This window comes from Myotis brandtii, unplaced genomic scaffold, assembly GCF_000412655.1.
Source record: "Myotis brandtii unplaced genomic scaffold, ASM41265v1 scaffold116, whole genome shotgun sequence".
NCBI classification, from domain to species: domain Eukaryota; kingdom Metazoa; phylum Chordata; class Mammalia; order Chiroptera; family Vespertilionidae; genus Myotis; species Myotis brandtii.
The window spans coordinates 3,478,911-3,498,611 of record NW_005354010.1 but is presented as its reverse complement, the minus strand read 5'-3'; positions in this window follow the sequence as shown (position 1 = coordinate 3,498,611).

Sequence of the window (19,701 nt, the reverse complement as noted above, 5' to 3'; positions counted from 1 at the left end):
TTAGCCCTTGGAATTTTAATTATGATGTGTCTTGGTGTGGTCCTCTTTGGATTCCTCTTGTTTGGGATTCTCTGTGCTTCCTAGACTTGTAAGTCTATATCTTTCACCAGGTAGGAGAAGTTTTCTGTCATTATTTCTTCAAATAGGTTTTCAATATCTTGCTCTCTCACTTTTTCTGGCACCCCCATAATTCGAATGTTGGTATGCTTGAAATTGTCCCAGAGGCTCCTTATACTATTTTCATATTTTTGGATTCTTTTTTCTTTTTGTTCTTCTGGTTGGGTGTTTTTTGCTTCCTCATATTTCAAATCATTGATTTGCTTCTCGGGATCCTCTAGTCTACTGTTGAATCCTTGTATATTATTCTTTATTTCATTCAGTGTATGCTTAATTTCTGACTGGTCCTTTTCCATTTTTTGGCATTCTCACTAAGGTCCTTGAAAGTCTTACAAGTCCTTTGAGGGTTTCTAGAAGATTCTCAAGTAACCTTATAACTGTGGTTTTCAACTCTATATCCAGTAGTTTGCTTTCTTCTGTTTATTTCATTTGTGACATGTTTCTTTGTCTCTGCATTTTGGTTGCTTCCCTGTGTTTGTTTCAATGTACTGGATAGAGCTGCTAAGGCTCCTTGAGTTGATAGAGTGGCTCTGTGTAGCAGGTGTCCTATAGGGCCCAGTGTCTCAGCCTCCCCAGTCACCTGAGGTGGACACTCTAGTTGCACCCCTTTGTGGGTTGTGTGCATAAGTCTTGTTGTAGTTGAGCCTTGATTGCTGTTGGTGTCACTGGGAGGAATTGACCTTCAGGACAATTGGCTGTGGGGACCAGCTGTGACTATAGTGGGAGAGCTACTGTGCAGGAGACACCCTTGTGGGGCAGGAATTGCTTCAGTGGGGCTTTGGTGCTCACTGAGTCTGCCCCTTGAGTGTGTCACTTATGGATGTGTAGAGTTGTAATCTGTTATGGCCTGACCACTGGGTACACTGGCTCTTGGGTCTCCAGGGAGGTGTAAAGTTAGCTGCTTCCTGCCCCCCCCCCCCAAAGCAGGAGCTACAGAGAGATCTGCAGATTCCTCCTCTTTGTATTGGGTTTGGCAGTGCCCAGCCGAGGCATAGCTGAGAAGCAAGGCAGGCTGGTGCTGGTGCTGGCTCTTGGGCCCTTTATTGATAGTTTTGGGGCTCCCTGACCCAGCTGCAGCTTGTTTTACAGGGTTTAGCCTGAGAAAGGACAGGCCATTCATATGCAAAAGCCACTGTAAGCAGCTTGGTGGGGTTGTAAATTGGATGGGGCAGGGTCTCAGGGAATCTCCAGGGAGGAGCAAACAGAAATGGTTGCCAGTCAGCCCTGGGACCAGGAAGGTCCCAGTGTAGGAACAATGATCCCTGTGAGCACCTCAGTTTGGGAGAAAACTGCTTTCCGAATTCCTTCCCCGTAGCCAGGCAATTCAATTCCTCCTTGTATGTGTCTGGGTCCCCCAGAGCCCCTCACTGGAGCTCACAGGAAGCAGGAGCTTGTAAATTCAGTTCATGGTGCCAGCCTTTTAAGAGGAGCAGCTGGGTCTTCAGCAGCCTCTGTGTCACTGAGACCCAGTCCGCACTGTTTTTTACAGTTCATAGTTCTTACTGCCTGTAGGGACTTCTTTTCCCAGCTCTGGGGCCCTGGGCTGGGGGTCTGGTGTGGGGCTGGGACCCCCTTCCTCCTCCTGGAAGCCTCCACAGAGATGATCTCCCTCCCGATTAAAAAAGCAGCACGTGCCCTAGCTGAATTGGCTCAGTGGATAAAGTGTTGGCCTGTGGACTGAAGGGTCCCAGGTTCGATTCCAGCAAGGGCACATGCCTGGGTTGTGGGCTCAATCCCCAGTAGGGGGCGTGCAGGAGGCAACCCATCATTGAGTCTCTCTCATCATCGATGTTTCTATCTTTCCCTCCCTCTCCCTTCCTCTCTGAAATCAATTAAAAACAAAACAAAACAGCAGCACACATGGGTGCTGGTCAGCCCATTTTCCACCTCCTACCAGTCTCAGTGCGCTTTCTTCTTTATTTCTCTAGTTTAAGAACTTCCATTCAGCCAGCTTTCTGGCAGATCTGGATGATGGTTGTTCTATATTTTAGTTGTAATTCTGATGTGGCTGTGGGAGGCAGCGAGTACAGGCGTTTGGCGACACCACCATCTTGGTTCTCTTCAGTGGTTCTTAAAGTCATGGACTATGCTCTTTGTCTAACTCTGTTATGCAGCTGTGTGAAGAGTAAAAGCTCCCCTTCTCTCTTTCCCTTCCCCCCTTGGCCTCCTCTGCTCCCCCTCTGTCACAGCACACAGGCTTGCTCTGTTGTGCAGCACTTGGGATCTGTGCTATCGGAACTGTTTAAAGGAAGCCAGACCAGCATCTGTCACTACTCTGTGGTGTGACTGTGGGTGTGTCCCTTAAAGATTCTTTAAAAATGAAGAGTTTATTCTAGATAATCTCCTAGATCCAGTCGCACTCTAACATTTTCCAAGTATGCATTTAAAGAATAGTACCCTCTATCAATTGCAAGCCTAAAAACCATTCTTTGAGCATAGCAATTAGTGTACATTACAAGCATGTCAAACTCGCGGCCCACAATGAATATTTTTGTGGCCCAGCCAATGTAACGGTATGTAAGAAATGTTTTAATAAAAATTTCATAACTTAATTTTTACAATATCCTGTTATACATAATTATGAATAAGGAACTACAACGTTCACTAATGACTGATTACTATAATCATGTTGTATTCATTTCCCTTATGTGCCTTACACGCAGGTGCACCATTTCTCTCCACTAATACTAGCAGCGAATATTTTAGCAGCCGATTGCCACATCATTAGTCTTGGACGGACTTGTTTGGTGTGCGAAACAGGAAATATTTCACTTTCGGCAAATAAGAAAAATAGGCTTATTTGCATTATGCTTATTAATTTGTGCAGTTATTCAGTGTCTGGTAAGTTAATGTTCAAGAAAAAATATTAATTTTTATTAAAATGTTCTATTATTTTATGTTAACGATTAGTCATTTATTTCAGCCCTTTGTATTCAGCATATCTCTATTGAAGTAAACCTACATTTCTATGAAAATTGAAGCTTTTTTTTTTTTGCGGTCCACATAAACTTAAACCTTTTTTATTTGGCCTGTGTTAGCCTTTGAGTTTGACATGCTTGGTGTACAACTTAGCTTGCTACTCAAAGTGTGATTCCTAGACCATCATCATCACCGTTCTCATCATCTGGGAACTTACTTAGAAATGCTGAATCTCAGGCCTCACCCAGGCCTCGTGGATCAGAATTTTAACAGCATTTTCAGGTGATGTATATCCCATTAACACTTGAGAAGCACTGATTTAGAGAAACACAACTCCTTTTATTTGGCCATATGAAATTCACTGCCTTGATCTCCAAAGTATGTCTTCAGAAACCACATCAAATCCCATAAAATTTCTGTGAGAAGGCTCACACTTTGATCATTTTTAAAAAAATATATTTTATTGATTTTTTTTATAGAGAGGAAGGGAGAGGGAGACGGATACAGAGTTAGAAACATCGATGAGAGAGAAACATCGATTCAGCTGCCTCTTGCACGCCCCCTACTGGGGATGTGCCCACAACCCAGGTACATGCCCTTGACCGGAATCGAACCTGGGACCTTTCAGTCCGCAGGCCGACGCTCTATCCGCTGAGCCAAACCGGTTAGGGCCACACTTTGATCATTTTTATAAAGGGAAACTGAGTCAGAGAATAAAGGGGGCTTGGGGATGATGACGCCACATAGAGAATGCGATTGGACTGCCGGGGCGGTTTCCCAGCTTGTTATACTTAAGACTGGGATTCCCGGTGAAGCCTCGTCAGCCTTTTGACACTTGAGCTGGTCAAACAGTTAGAAAACAGTGTGTCACTTGCACAGGATGATGACCTTGGGGGTTGTCGCAGTTTCTTTGAAATGAGAGGGATCAATTTGTATACTAGTATTTTAAAGAGCTGATTAATGTTGTTCTATTTATTTGGGGCATTTCTGTTCTTTATAAAATTAAACAGCATGGAATGAGGTTGTTGGCCCCACTTGTGCCAAGTTTAACTGAATATGATTCACTCTGATCTCTTGTTGCGGTGTGGGCTTTAACGTCAAGAACAAACTGTCTTGCTCTCGGACCCTTGAGCCTCCCTTATGAAGTTGCTGTCATGATTTTTTTGAAGACAAACCTTTATTGCTGCTGCCAGGGCCAGCTGCTTATGCACTCACTTTCAAATGGGCTGCCGAGGAGAAAAACATTTGGCCACTAGGTGAGCAGATGAACCTGAGCCCCTTCCCCTTCTTCTTCATGTGCTGTGTAGTTTTGCAAGCTATCTCGTCATCATTTAGAGACTTGTATAGCTTATGATTTTAAAAAAGGAAGTGACCCTGTCCCATTTTGCATCCATCTCTGATTCTTAAAGAAACAAGCATGAGCTTTTGTGGTAGAAGTAATGGGCAGTAATACTTGGACAAATTCCCTTTCAAACACTTCTGGCCCAGGTGGCAGTTTTGAATGATACATTTCCTAGACGCGATTATGTCAGATTTCTTTCCATTTACCTGTTCCCCGCCTAATCATAATTTTTGGGTATATTTTAAATTATTGCATTTTAAACTTCAGTTTTCTAAGCTATTTTTGAAAAAAGATAATTGGAAGCCAATCCCGTAATTCTTATTGTATAGGTAGTATCAGTTTTCCATTCTTAAATCTTCTAAATAAAATTTCAACATGCTTTTTAACACCTCATCTCTGGTGAAAATTAAAATGCTGCTTAAAATCACACAATGACAATTTTGTGCAGAATATGAAGATTTCACACTACTTGATGCTATTATAAATCATTCACATGGAGTAAGTGTTAAAATGACTAGAATTTAGTAGCTTATGGAATAAAATGTTATTTTTTCACTCTTATCCAAAGAATTCTAGTGCAGTTTGTACATCTTGAGAGATGAGTTTAAATGTTCTGTGATGATAGAAATGTCCTATATTTGTGTTGTCCAGTGTGGCAGCCACTGGCTGCCTGTGGTCATTGAGCACTTGAATGGTGGCTCGTGCAACTGAGAAACTGATTTCTAAATTTTATTTCATTTTAATTAATGTAAATTTAAATAGCCACATGTGGCTAGTGGCTACAATATTGATCTAGACCAGGGGTTGATAAATTATGATCCATGGGCCAAATACAGCCTCCAGCTTATTTTTGTAGAGAAAGTTGTATTTTTTAAAAGATTTCTTATTGATTTTTAGAAAGAGAGGAAGGAAGAGAGAGACAGAAGAACATTGATGTGAGAGTGAAACATCAATTAGCTGCCTCCTGCATGCCTTCTACCAGGGATTGAGCCCACCACATAGGTATGTGCCCTGAACAGGAATTGATTTGGCAACCTTTTGGTGTATAGGACAATGCCCAACCAACTGAACCACACTGGCCAGGATTGTAAAGAAAGTTTTATTGGAACATAACTATGCCCACTCATTTAAATGTTGTTTTTAGCTGATTTTGAACTACATCAGCAGAATTGTGTGGGTGCAAAAGAGATGAGTCCACAGAGTCTAAAATATTTACAATCTAGCTCTTTATTGGAAAAAGTTTTTTTTACTCTGGTCTAGAACAGTGTCCAATGGAGTACAATCCATACAGCATAAAAAAAGCAGTTATGCCAACCCAGAGATACCTAACCTTGTGCACAAAGATAAAACTGAGGTCTTGAAAATTATATTATGAGACTGGTGATTTCTTAATTAGTATTTTTTTTTCCCTGTAAAATATAGTTCATAGTCAGGGGAAAATTTCAGAAAAAACAGTGAAAAGTAAAAGTCATTTTCCATGCATCTATATGTGTGTTTCTGTTACAAGACAATTAATATCATTCCATATGTAGTATCCTACAAATTTCATGTTACCTCCATTTAATGCCTTGTCTTGACATTTTAAAGATCTCCAACATTAATCTATATAACTTTCAAGGTTAAAACTCATTTCAATGATTTTTTTTTTACTTTCTTACTCACTGAATAATTTTTGCAGTATTTGTGCTCAAATTTAGAAATGAGAGTTTCAAACATTTGCCTAAGTTTGAAGTAAAGTTTTAAATATATATATGAACTCCTAATTTCAAAGATAAGTATTTTGATAATATTTCTTATTAGTAATAGTTAAATGTGAGAGAAAATTTGAAGTTGCTATTGACTCCAGGACCTAGGGACAAGCAAAATTAGAAAATGGACATGTATGTGATAAGAGATTGTATTCAAAACTGAAAAAAATTATGCAGGTTCATTTTTTGTATACTGGGAACATGATGTATCAAATAAGAAAGACAGTGATTCAACCTAATTCTTTGGGCACTGACTTGGCGATGGTTAACAGGACTGTAACATAAATTGAAGATAAGATAGTGTCTTGGTTTATGGTTTCTCTGGGTATCCAATCATACCAGGGTAAAAAGCTAAAATGCAAGGCAATGTGCAAGTAGAACTCACTCAATGTACATTAAAATTAGCATCTATTGTTGCTAATTTTAACCTGTGCTATGGTGCATAAGCCTCAATGAGGCACTTGGTGTGAAGCTCCAGAACAAGAAACGAGTCCTGCCTTTCAGGATGGCAACATCAGTTTGGTGTGTGGGAAAAATGAGACTTGGTGAGAACAGTGAGGATAATGTACAAGGGAAAGGAAGCCCTGCAAAAGCTGAATGATAGAAACTCCAGGGGGGGAGGTTCAAATGATAATTATAAACTAAATATATAGAGACCATGCAATGATGGAAATACTGAAAAATTTCCTTTTTCCTCAAAGTCATCCTTGGCCAAAATGTAAAATATTGGCTTAAACTGTATTGGAAAGAGAACCCTCTGAAGTTGAATAAAATGCAACCTATTTGGGAGAGGCCAGAGAATAGATTATGACCAAGGTAGAGAGATGGCTAAACTTGAAGGAGGCAATTAACAGTCTATGTATATTTAATAGGCAATTAGCCTGGTACTTATTTTGTGCCAGAAGGAAGTCATTTTAGTTAACACAAAAGTTGGTTTGTGCAGATTGCTATAAATAACACTTTCCTTTGGCTGCAAATGACTCAACAATGCCCTTCCCAAATCCCATTGTGTCATTAAGAAGTTGTGAGAGAAACTTATCCCAGGCTTCCTGAGGAACCAGGTGAGCAGGTAATGAGGATAATGAATGCTTTCTTTGCGGGTAGGAAGGCCCATGAACAAAATATGGGTTGGCAATGTGAATACATTAGTGTCCTGTGTTTCTGCCTTGGGTAGGTACTGTGTGATTTTGAGGGACAACCAGAGAGCCTTGTGGGAAGGCCCAGGCCCTGGTGATGTAACCTTGAGCAAGCCATACAACCTTTCTGTAGTTCAGTTTTCTCTAATTTTTCTGCCCCACCTGCCTCACATTCAATAAGAGGTTACGACAATAAAGAATGTTTTGAAAAGTTTTTAAAAAGTCAAAAACAACAAAATAAACATATACATAGTTAAGAAATCACTATTACTCTCGTCAGGTCCAAAGGTGAAAATTAGAATTGGATGTGACTTCAGGGGAAGGGAGGAAAGGAGTTGTTACTTAAGACGTTCATCCCAGATCTGGTTTAGATTCTTCTGGGAGCCATTTTGGGATAGGGATCCGTTCCATGGATAGCAGAGCCTAGTCATGGAGTGATCACAGAATTTGGTGAATGAATGAGTGAAGGGACAGAGAGAAGAAGAACCATATTCCTCCAGAAAAACAGGGACCAGAAGAACAGGGGAAGTTTGGAACAACCAGCTAAGACCACCTTAACCCAGAGATTTGGTGTGATTACAGACTGTGCTAGGGCTGGTGCTTTCCTCTCTGTTGGACGTAATCAAGCAATCCAAGATCAGAACAGCAGGCCACCAGACACTTACCACTGGTAGTCTTACTTGAAGAAAGTTTTTAAAATGGTCAAAAAACAAAAATGTGCCCTGACATTTTCTTTCCTTGTAGCAACATTTACTCCTGTGTTTTGATTATCCCATTTGCTGCACTGCCCTGAATAAAGTGTACAATGAGGGCATCATCAGAAAATCCATAAGATAAAAAAAAGGTCTTGGATAAGAACTCCTCCTCTGGTGAGCAGAATAATTCTCAGTTTTTGGTAGAGGAAGTTGAAGAGAAATCTGATTTCATTCAATAAACCCTAAACCATAATCCAATAACGCACAATGACTGGATTAGGTTGTAGGGGCCCAGGACCTAAATGGTTTTGCAATTAAGGGCTCACTATCTTTCAGTTATCAACATCTCTTGGGAAAGTTGTAAAAATTTATTGAGTCCATTGCATCAATTTATTTCTGGAAGTATCGTATTTAACTTACGAGACTGTCAGCAGAACCATTCATAATTCATCCAAAATACGTTCAAGTCATGATAACTAGCATTCCCTTGATGTTGAACTACTCATAAACTACAAAGATTGACATTTCTAGCATGCAGAGAGATTATTTTCTTAATGTCATTGTTGTTTATATATTTATGTTCTATCAAGTTCAAAGACTTGTGAAGCCATCATCGATGCTGAGACACTGTTATTGAGCACTTAGCATATGCTCCGAATTTCATGTCCTTATCTCTTTTAATCCTCATAGCAGCTTTATGAGATAGGCATTATTATTCACATTTTACAGATGAAAAAACTGGTTTCAGAAAGGGGAAGCACCTTGCCTAATTTCACACCGTGAAGAAGTGATGGCATTGCAACTCCAACGAAGCTTTATCTGACTCTCAACACATGCTTCTATCCAGGGAACCATGCTTCTCCCTAATGAGGAAATTGGTATTATATTAGTTTGCTAAGGCTACCATTACAAAATACCACTGACAAGGTGATTTAAACAACAGAAATTTATTGTCTCACAGCTCTGGAGGCCAGAAGCCCAAAATTAAGGTATTGGCGGGGTTGGTTCCTTCTGACTGTAAAGGAAGGGTCAGTTCCAGGACTCTCTTCTTGGCTTGTAGGTGGCCATCTTCTCCTTATATCTTCACGTCATTTTCCCTCGGTACAATGTCTGTGTCTAACTTTTCTCTTCTCATAAGGACACCAGCCATATTTGTTAGACCCTAAGAACCTCTATAAAGACCTAACTCTAAACAGATCACATTCTAAGGTATGGAGGCTAGGAGTTCAATATATGAATTCCAGAGAGGACACAATTCAGCCCTTAAAGATATGCAGTCAATTTGTTTTGAGATTGCACCACTATTTACTTTAGGGATGTGGCCTCTGAGTCCTTCTGACTGGAAGTTCAGTAGCCGAGTCAGAGTTTGAGCTGTGTCTGATTGTATTTATCCTCTTTGAGGCTGAACTTGGAAGGGCTACCTGACAGTGAAGGCTGTAGCATGGGACGAGGGCTGCCTTTTGCATTAGTGTGCAAAGGGATACACTGACTAAGTCTAAGATAGACGTAGGTAGTTTAGTTCGTCGACTCTCTGACTCACTGCTCCTTCCTGCCTTAAAGACCTATTTAGAGATTCATTGAATAAAGACTGCAACATGATCAGGTAGTTTGGAATTGGAGGCAGTGACTCATATTCTTCCCGGTACCTGGTATAAATTGTAAATGACGGCCAGTAAATTGATGCTTTTGCATCTCTATGTGGAGGGAACATTTTATTTTGATTGGATTTGAATGAAAACAACGAAGGACCTGGAACAGGCTATGGTGTTTGTGTGTGAGTATGGGTGTTTGTGGCACAGGGAGAATGTGTTTGAGATGGGTAAGTTGAGAACACAGAGGTAATGAGTGATAAAAGAGGGAGATCAAGACTTAGTTGGGGTGGAGGATGTGGGAGAAAACCCATTGCAGTGGTTCTCAACCTTCCTAATGCCGTGACCCTTTAATGCAGTTCCTCATGTTGTGGTGACCCCCAATTTCATTGTTACAAATTGAACATAATTAAAGCATAGTGATTAATCCCAAAAACAATATGTAATTATATATGTGTTTTCCGATGGTCTTAGGCGACCCCTGTGAAAGGGTCGTTCGACCCCCAAAGGAGTCGCGACCCACAGGTTGAGAACCACTGCATTAGAGGAACATCAAAGACCATCTTTGTTGGCCATACTGACGTTTTCAGACACAGAACTCTACATTTAAATATCTGAGTACAGTGACGGGCTCTCAGAGGATGGATGTTTTAACTTTGGCTTCTTTCCTCATTTTCTTAAGGATAGACCTTTGGAACATTCTAAGTCTCAATTCTATTTTGCCAATGCCTCTTTCCAGTCTCAGGTCTTGCAAAATATTGTGACGAAGGGTCCATCTATCTCTGTTTTAGAAATGGACATACATCTCAATAGTGGCTGTCTCACCTTTGCCCTTCCCACAGGACTTGAGTTCTCGAGGAGTCAGCTGAGTATCTTGCAACTCACTCAATCACCCATTAAATTCTCAAAACACAAGCAGATTGTGTCTGATAATCAGATAATAATCACAGCTGTTTGTTGAGGACACAGCTGTCTTAGTTATCCAATGGGGATACAGTGTAAAGGGAGGAAAATTCTGCTTTATCCTATTTTTAGAGTTTAAATCTTCTTGCTCTTGTGGATGGCTCACAATGGCTCTTGTTTGAGCCTTACATGGGATATGGAACCTGGTAGGTATCTAGAATTGTTTATGATTGTTAGGTAAAAGACATCCATATCCCTAAAGAAAATCTTATTCTGCCTCCGTGCAATTCTGCTCTTACCTAAGAGCATAAAAGCTACGCTCTTATAAAGAGAAATCTCTATTGTCTGATCTCTATGTCAGCTGAGTTCAGGGTGAGATGAGATTTCAGCCTTTTCCTCTGTCATAGGCTTTTCAGAATGATGCATTAATGGATACAGAGACACTTTTACATGGTTGGAGAATTGTTCTCACAAAAGGACAAGATGTAATGTTCCTCGTAGAAGTCAGTCTAGTCTTTAGTATGAAGCCTGCCAACACTAAGCTTCTCACAGTGTCCCCATGTACACCTTTCTAGCTTGCATTCTCCCTGAGGTGCTGTCTCTTTGCAGTTCACTGTTTTTTTCCTGGTTATGTATGCCCTGGGGTTTATTTATTTATTTCTTTTTAAAAGAACGGTAACTCCTGAATGGAAACAATGGTATCTTTCTGACATACTTGGGTTTGTATTTTTCGACAGTGCGGTAGCAATGTACAAGCATCTTGACTACTTATTAACCTTCAGGAAAAAGTATTTAAAAAGCTGCTGGAATTGAGTTTGAAACTCTGTGGATTGATTGTGCAAGATAATTAGCCATCCATGTGCCTTAGAAATGCTAAAAAGAACAGAGAAGACGAGATTAATATCCAGTTCTTTCTGAAAGAAAATTAGGAAAGAAAAGGACCCAAAGAGAGGTTTCCACCAGCCTTGGAGGCTGGACTGAGCCCAGGAACTGACACCAGAACCTTAGGTCTGCAGGAAACATGGAAGGGCTATGGTTACCAGCCTGCTGTATGATGGAAGTTTCCTTTGCTCATCTTCACGCTTTTTGAAGGACAGAGGACAGAGTAGCACTGGGGCTGCCTGTGTACTAGCCTGAGAGCTAGAATAAGGTCAGTGCTGGGATAATGAGAAGCCTGTGTCTTTGATATAGGACAAGACAAGGACCGAGTATATTCATTGTCTATTGCTATGTAAAAAGCTATCTCAAAACTGAGTTTCTTAAATCAACAATCAGTTACTATTTCACAAGTTCTGTGCATCAGGAATTTTGGTGCAGCTTAGTTGGGTAACTGTGTCTCTAGGTCTCTCCTAAAGTTGCAATGTAGGTGTTGGCTGGGCCTGCAGTCTCATGGGAAGGCTTGACTGAAGAGGCATCTGCTTCCCAGCTCACTCATGGGATTGTTCGCAGGGTTTCTCAGTTTCTCATTTGCTGTTGCAGTGAGGTCTGTTTCTTGCTGGTTGCCGGCCAAAGATTTCCCTCAGTTTCTTGCCTCTCCAGAGAGCAGCTGGCTTTCTCATGAGCAAATGAGAGAACAAGAGAGGGTGTCCAAGGTGGAAGCAAGTGTTTTTCTAACCTGATCTCACAAAATAATATTCTATCACTTCTACCATATTGTTTCTTTGTTTGTTTTTTAAAGTGAAGTATAAGTCTAGCCAAGACTCAAGGATCATGAGGGGGCACTTTAGAGGATTCCCACCATATCAAGGCAGAACAAGATGGGTATAGAAAAGAACAGGTCACGTGAACAGAAATGTGGAGAATCCAAAGCCTAATAATGAAAAACTAACTTATAGGAGTTTGAGCTTCAAAACAGACAGTTAGGAAGGAAAGACATGAGACAATGAGACATTATGAGCTAGAAAAATTATACTAAACTCAGACAAAGGGCAAAGACATGGTCTTATACATCTTTATATTTACGAGAAGGCTAAGTAAGTACTATGTCTTATAAATATTTGTTGAGTGCACGAAACAGAGCATTTCATATCTTTTCTGATAGTGATTGATCTTTCTGGTTCTTATAATGGTTTAAATAATTTGAATTCTTTTTATTTATTTTTTTCATCACTATTTAACCTTGCCCTGGCAATCCCCACACTATGTTTCATGTCCATGAGTTCTCTCTCTTTTCTTTTTTTGCTTACTCCCTCCACACAACAGCCCCCCAAGCTGCCTGCCTGCTCTCTATCTATGAGTTGGTCTCTATTTTGCTTGGTAGTTCAGTTTGTTCATTAAATTTCACATATAAGTGAAATCATATGGTACTTGAAAGAATTTGAATTTCTTACACAGTAAACCCAGATAGAATCAGTGTTTATGTCATTGGAAGGGTGACTATATATGTTGTATATAGATTTTGCTAATGTTTACTTTTGAGAGTGAAAGGGGGTGCTATTAATGGCAAGGTCAACAGGTGTACACTGAGGTCTCCCAGGAAACTTGGATATATAGTCATCCTAACTGTTTCCCAAATTCCCTCAAGGCATCCAAGGACCTGGGACAGTGCTTTGGGGAAGACCTAGGAATCCTGGGCCAGAGAAGCTGCCGAGAGGATCCTCTTCCTCCCCTCTGGTCCCAGGTACCTTATTTTTAGAATCAGAAAGAGTGAGACAATCAATGTCCCTTTTTCACCTGGGAATTGACCATTACATTTTCCAGCACTCTGGAGATTAATGTAATTTTTTGGGTCTCTTGGGTACAGTGGGTAACTGGACTATCAGTCAATAAGTGATTGTGTGATTGTGACTGTTCTAATCCAAACTCAAATTCTGACTTTGAAAACCACTTTACCAACTGACTTTCCCTTTTCTTTTCCCTGTAAAATTTGAAGGAAATCTCCTTTCTCTGCAAATGAAAGTAAAGAGCTCATCTTCTAGAGTGATGACAATCAAGATTCTAACTGGCTTTATATATTTTGTAAATAAAAGATATGGATTAAACTAGAAGCCCGTTGCATGAAGATTCATGCAATAGGCCTTCCTTCTCCTGGCTGCTGGCACCGGTTTTCCGCTGGCACCTGGGACCCAGGCCTTTGGTCTGGCCATAGCGGAGAAGCCAAGCCTCTTCAGTCTTCAATCTTCAGTCTTAAGTCTTCAGTCTTCACTCCGGCTGGAGCCTTCAGTCTTTGCTCCGGCCTGTGTATGCAAATTAACCGCCATCTTTGTTGGGTTAATTTACATAGTTGCTCTGATTGGCTGGTGGGCGTAGCGGAGTGACACCAATTTGCATGTTTCTCTTTTATTAGTGTAGATAATTATTCACCTTCAGCATTCATCACAATATTTACAAAAAGACCAAGATTCTCCTCTCAATATCAATACCTTTTAATGATTAATCACTGAAAGCTGTGGGGTTGCTTTTCAGGCTAAGGGCCGTGTCTTATGCCAGAACTGCCCCTGAAAAGGCAAAAGCATCATGTGAGTAAACCATCATAACTAAGTAGACAATAATAATATAGATTGTAGCATTAAGGAGAAACTACTCTCTGATGACATAAGGACCAGTTCTCTGAACCATTTTATTTTAATTGGTCAGTAGCTTCTAGAATTTCCTGGAGATCTCCGAGGTTGAATTTGGATATATATCTTGTAAGCAAAAGATTTCTTTCCCTCACCCTGAGCCAGCATGCCTTACCAAGGGGGAAAATACCCTCACATGCCCATCTTAACCTTTTTCCTTAGCCAAAGGTATGAAATTATATATTGCACGACTGATCTAACTCCATTGATATTTCTAGGAAAAGTCCATCTTGTTTATAAAGTTGGAAGGAAAGATGGAAACTGTGGAGAAAACAATAGATTTTTTTATGGTATGGTCATGGCAAAATGACAAATTTTACAGTTTATCTCATATAATGGAAACAGACTTTTGGATAGAGATTCTTTAATAGAGTAATTTCTTTTATGCACAGATAGCTAAATGGTACTTATTTAATGAATTCAAAAAAGTAACTATTTAACCCATAATGTTGTGTGCAATGCAGTCATGGAGGGGAAAACAATGGGCTGAAATATGCAAAGCTTCCCTTGGAAGAAGTTCTGCTGGATTTGGTCAATTTCTTTTGACATGCATCAGGGGTCGAATTTCCATGGCAGGCTCAGAATTTCACAGCTTTTGTGCCTTGTGACATTCTGATTTATGTGGATATTAAAAAGGGATGACATATCAGACTAGAAGAGCATGGTCACAGAATGACTGTGCTACAATTGAAATTGAAAATGCTTCTTTCTTTCTGAGGCTCCATAGAAATCCCTATGGTGTAAACACATCATATTTGTGTCTTAACCACGCCATAGGGCTTTGTCAGTTTTTTCTCAATGGACCTAAAAAAAAAATCCATCTTGGAGAGTAGGCTTGTAGTAGGCACAGAACTTGTCCTCCATTTCTTTGCAAGAGGGATTCTTGAAGAGTGGATGTAACAGGGTATGGTGGAGAAGAGCAAGGCATAGCTATTGAGGCAGAGAATGGGATTTAGACCCAGCCTTGCTCTTTCTGTAAACAGAGAACAATAATTAAACCTACCCCGTAGATGTAAAAGCACAAAAAAGGCACAGGTGTGATGTTAGCAGTAGTTGTTATTAACAGAGCATTCAGGGGGCATCCTTCAGATGGCCTTTGGGTTGATCTTTTGGAGTATTAATATTTGCAACATAACAATACTTGTTCTTTGTTCTTAGACTTAAAACTTTTATCACATCAAAAGGAGAAAAAGTATTTTCATTAATACTTCTATTTTTTTTGTGGGGGAGCGTAGAAAGTGGAGATGGGAAAGATTGAGGGAGTCAATAGAGACTTTCACTGTTATGGGCATTCCTATGGATTAAAAATCATTCAGAGAGCTGTTGCTTACTTTGGAATTGATGCAATGATTTCCCAATTTGCAGGCAGCTAGGGCTGATGTTGGAGGAGCCTTCATTACTTCTTGTACTTGGGAGGAAGGGGGAGTTTAACCCACTCCATTGTCTTCAAAAATGCTTTTTTTAAATGAACTGTTTCAAAAACTTCTCCTCCAAGATGGTAAACAATAAAATAATTGACCATCACCCAATGAAAGGCCAATTACTAGTCTTCCTCACCCTCCCAGTTCAACTCTCAGGTGTCCTTCATCTGTGACATTGGTCTTGCCTACCTCCTGAGCCAAGTTCTGACCAGCAGAAGTCTCACTTCACCAGTGGGAGCCAGACATCCATTGAGAGCTTTATGCTGGCCAGATCCAATCATAACACTAGGATCCTTCACTTTCTCTGCTAGTTCTCCAGTTTCTTGTTGGCACCACTGGGGGGCCGGCTCCTGACTTTCATGCCTCTCAACTTCTGGCTCCAGTCCTGAACTCCAGTGTTGCCATCTGATTTAAAGCCTTGTGTGCTGTTGGCCTTGTGATGCTAACTACACATAATGGCTCTTTGGGATTTCACATATTGATACCTTTCTGTTCTAATTTGAGTTTGGCCTTTCCCCTCACCCTCTTTGTAAGACACTGAGCACTAGGTAAGAGTTAGTCTTCTTTGCACCTGGGCAGTTTGTTCACCTCTATCTAGCGTGGTCCTGGTTTTCTCTTCATTTTAACTCTTACTTCAGAAGTCCTAGCATGCCTCATGCTTGAGAATGTCCTAATGACTGGTGAATATGAACAATGAGAATGAAGTCCTGTTCTTCATAGAGAGACAAAGGATTAGCTATAAGCTAATTAGCTGGAACATTAAAGTAGCAGCTTGAGCGTAGTGGAAGGTATGTGAACTTTGGGTCAGACAGGCTTTGGTTCAAATCCTGACTCAGCTTTGAGCAGGTCACCTCGTCTCTTTCAGCCATTTCCTTACCCTCAGATGTTGATAGGATACTACATTTTCAGGATTGTCGTAAGGATTAAATGAGACCATCCATGCAGATTTGTAAATTAACTGTCACATAGTAAATACACAGCTAATATTAGGTATTCCCATTATCACTATTACCATAATAATAACTCATTACTGCTGAAAAGAACTTAGACACCTAACACCACCTTCTTAATAAGGTTTCTAAATAGGATTTCTAAATAATCCCAGCCAAGGAGCAGGGACCCATGGAAGGTTTTCATAAAGAATCACAATATTAAAATATTTAGTAAAATTTATTAAATCTTTCTTGAAGGAGAATAACTTTTTAATTTATGGGGCAAAAACTCATTGGAATTTTTTAATTGAAACATGTCAACAAGTTTCAATGAATACATGAAGAAAGATTAGAGACTACACTATGGCATCAAATGATGAATTCTAACTAAAAGTCACCAGATGTTCAACAAATCAGTGATTCATTGAAAAGACTGTCCTATTATGTTGGCACTATTGTTCATCTAGACTTAATAAACTAGTCACAGAATAAAGGTTTAATGTGTGTAATTTGTCTTTGAGACACCTCTGTGTCTAATAAGTACATAATGTCTGGGCCCTTAATGGTAGAGATATTTGCCCTCAAAAAGTAGACAGGTTGCTGTAACAACTACTAAAAGAATATGAGACATAAAGAGAAATGGGAACCTTATCAATCTGGCAGAAACATCTGGCAAGGACATGATGGAATAGGAGTGAGGTGGGGGTGGCCAAGTTTTCACAGCCTCATTACCAGCTCTATTGAGGAGAGAACTCAGTATTTGAAAATATTGGCATTTTTGCAGCTGAACTGAATGGCTTGACTTGGCCACTCACAGTCAGACAATGTCAGCAAAGGAAGAGACATGACTCTTTAGGAGAGTCAGACATTCTGTGAATTGAGAATAAAATGTGAAATCATTCAAAGTTTTTGATATGTCACAGTATATTTGAATACCTACTTCAGAGACATGCTAATCTTCTCTCAGTAATTAAAGAAAACCTAGCATACTTACACAATCAATAGATCTCAATGTGGATGTTATCGAACATACATGTACAGATAATAATACATGTACATGTAGAATAATAATAATGTAAAAACATTTGTACTAGTACCTTAGAAGCTTCCCTGTGAGATCTGTAGTCTGACAAAATCTGTTTTGTTGGCCCACTGCAACGAGGGAAACCACAGACGAAATATCATTAGGTGTCTCACCAAACAAATAGAGGAATTATATCATTGGAGGGAAGGATGGAGTTTAGTGTCAAAGCAAACTCAGGCTTGTTAAGGAAACACAAGGTTCCTGTTTCATTGGAACCTACGCAGTTGAGATATACACAGAATACTGAGTCCAGAAGCTCCTTATATGAAACTCTGCATCAATTGTGCATCAAAAATGCTTCTCTGTCAAAGTGACTTAGGGTCTTAGGCAAGAGTTTCATTCCTATGGATAAAATGTCAAACAGCGAAGTCTCTGATAGTCTATGATTTTAGAATATAAAATTTCTCTAAATTATGTGGTAAGTTCATTAGTGATGCAGAAAAATTAAGCAGGGAGGAGGGATAGTAAATTATGGTGAGGAGGTTTCATTTAAAATAGTGTAGTCAGGTAAATTATCATATTTGAATAACGATGTGAAGGCAGCAAAGGAATGAGCCACATTGATGTCATGGGGAAGAGCATCCCAGAAAAGTGAGAGTGGTTGGTGGTTTGACAGAACCGCTTGAGTGGCTGTGTTGAGAGTAGCCGCAAGAAGGACAAGAGTAGAAGCTCGAAGACCAGTAGGAGGCTGCTGCAGTGATCCAGGTGAGAGATTGAAATGCTTTGGACCTGAGTAGGTAATAGGAGAGGTGACGAGAAATGGTCAGATTCTGGATAAATGTTGAAAAGCTGACAGGGTTATAATTCTCTGTGTCTATTCTTTTACCAGTATTCTCTTAATGCTCACAGTAGCTATTTTAACTTGTCTACTTAACTTATAAAATCTAAAGTTATCAACATACTTACTGTACTCTACAATTAAAGGTCTTATGATGCTTTAATTTTTTTAGTCTTCTAAACTTCTGTTATTGGTATCTATTATTTCATATTTGGTACCTCATACATTCATACATATTAATTATTATTTTGTTATTATCTATATTTATAGATATTTACCTATATTTTTGTTTATCATTATTTCTTCCATCTTAGATCTTTCATTTGGTATTACTTTTATTTGCCTGGAGTGTATTCCTTATATTCTAAATAATTTTAGTTAGTTTTTTCAATTTCAATAAACTTAATTTTAAAATAGTTCTAGATTCACAAAAAGTTAAATTCCTACATATCTCACACAGTTTCCCCTATTATTAACATCTTACATTAGTATGGTACATTTATTACATTAATGAACTCATGTTGATACATTATCAACTAAAGTGCATCCTTTATTCAGATTTCTTTAATTTGTTCCTAATGGCCTTTCCCTGTTCCAGGATCCCATCCAGGATACCACATTACATTTAGTTGTGATGTCTCTCAGTCTCCTTTTGCCTGAGAGTTTTTTACATTTTTCCTGTTTTCAGGAATTTCTATTAGATAGTTTATGAAATATCCTTCAATTGGAATTGTCTAATATTTTTCTTATGATTTTACTTGGGTCCTGAGCTTCTAGGAGGAAGGTCACAGAGAATAAAAATGCCACTCTCATCATATCATATCAGGGTACAAATCAACATAAATTACCACTGTTGATGTTAGCTTTGATCACCTGGCTCAGGTAGTGTTTGTCAGGTTTCTCCACTGTAAAGTTTATCTTTTTTACTCTTTTTTTCCCTACAGTATCTTCTTTGGAAGGAAGTCACTATGTGTAGCTCATACTTAAGGAGTGATTAGGCAGTCTCCACTTCCCATTTATTTATTTACTCAATCATTTACATAAGTTTGGATTCATGGATATTTATTTTATACACTGGGCTTATAATCCAATACTACATTACTTAATTTGTTGCTCAAATTACTCCAGATTTGGCTATTGGGTGTTCTTTCATGTTGGGTCCTGTCTTCCTTTGACATGACCTTTTCATTCTAGTATGTATGTATGTATTTATGTTTTTATGTATTTATTTATTTAAGCACTTCTTTATCTTTTAGAAATATAAGATGCTCTAGTCTTGTCCTGTGCGATTCTTGTCCCTGCCCTAGAATTAGCCATTTTCCCCAAGGAGCCCTTGTTTATTCAGAGTGGATTTGAAATTATTTCTTGCAGATACTGACAACCTGGAACTCTCAACTTGAAAACCAACTAAAACTTATTTTTGTACTCTTAGTTAATATAGATTAGATCACAGACTTACTAGAGAGTATTTTTTGGT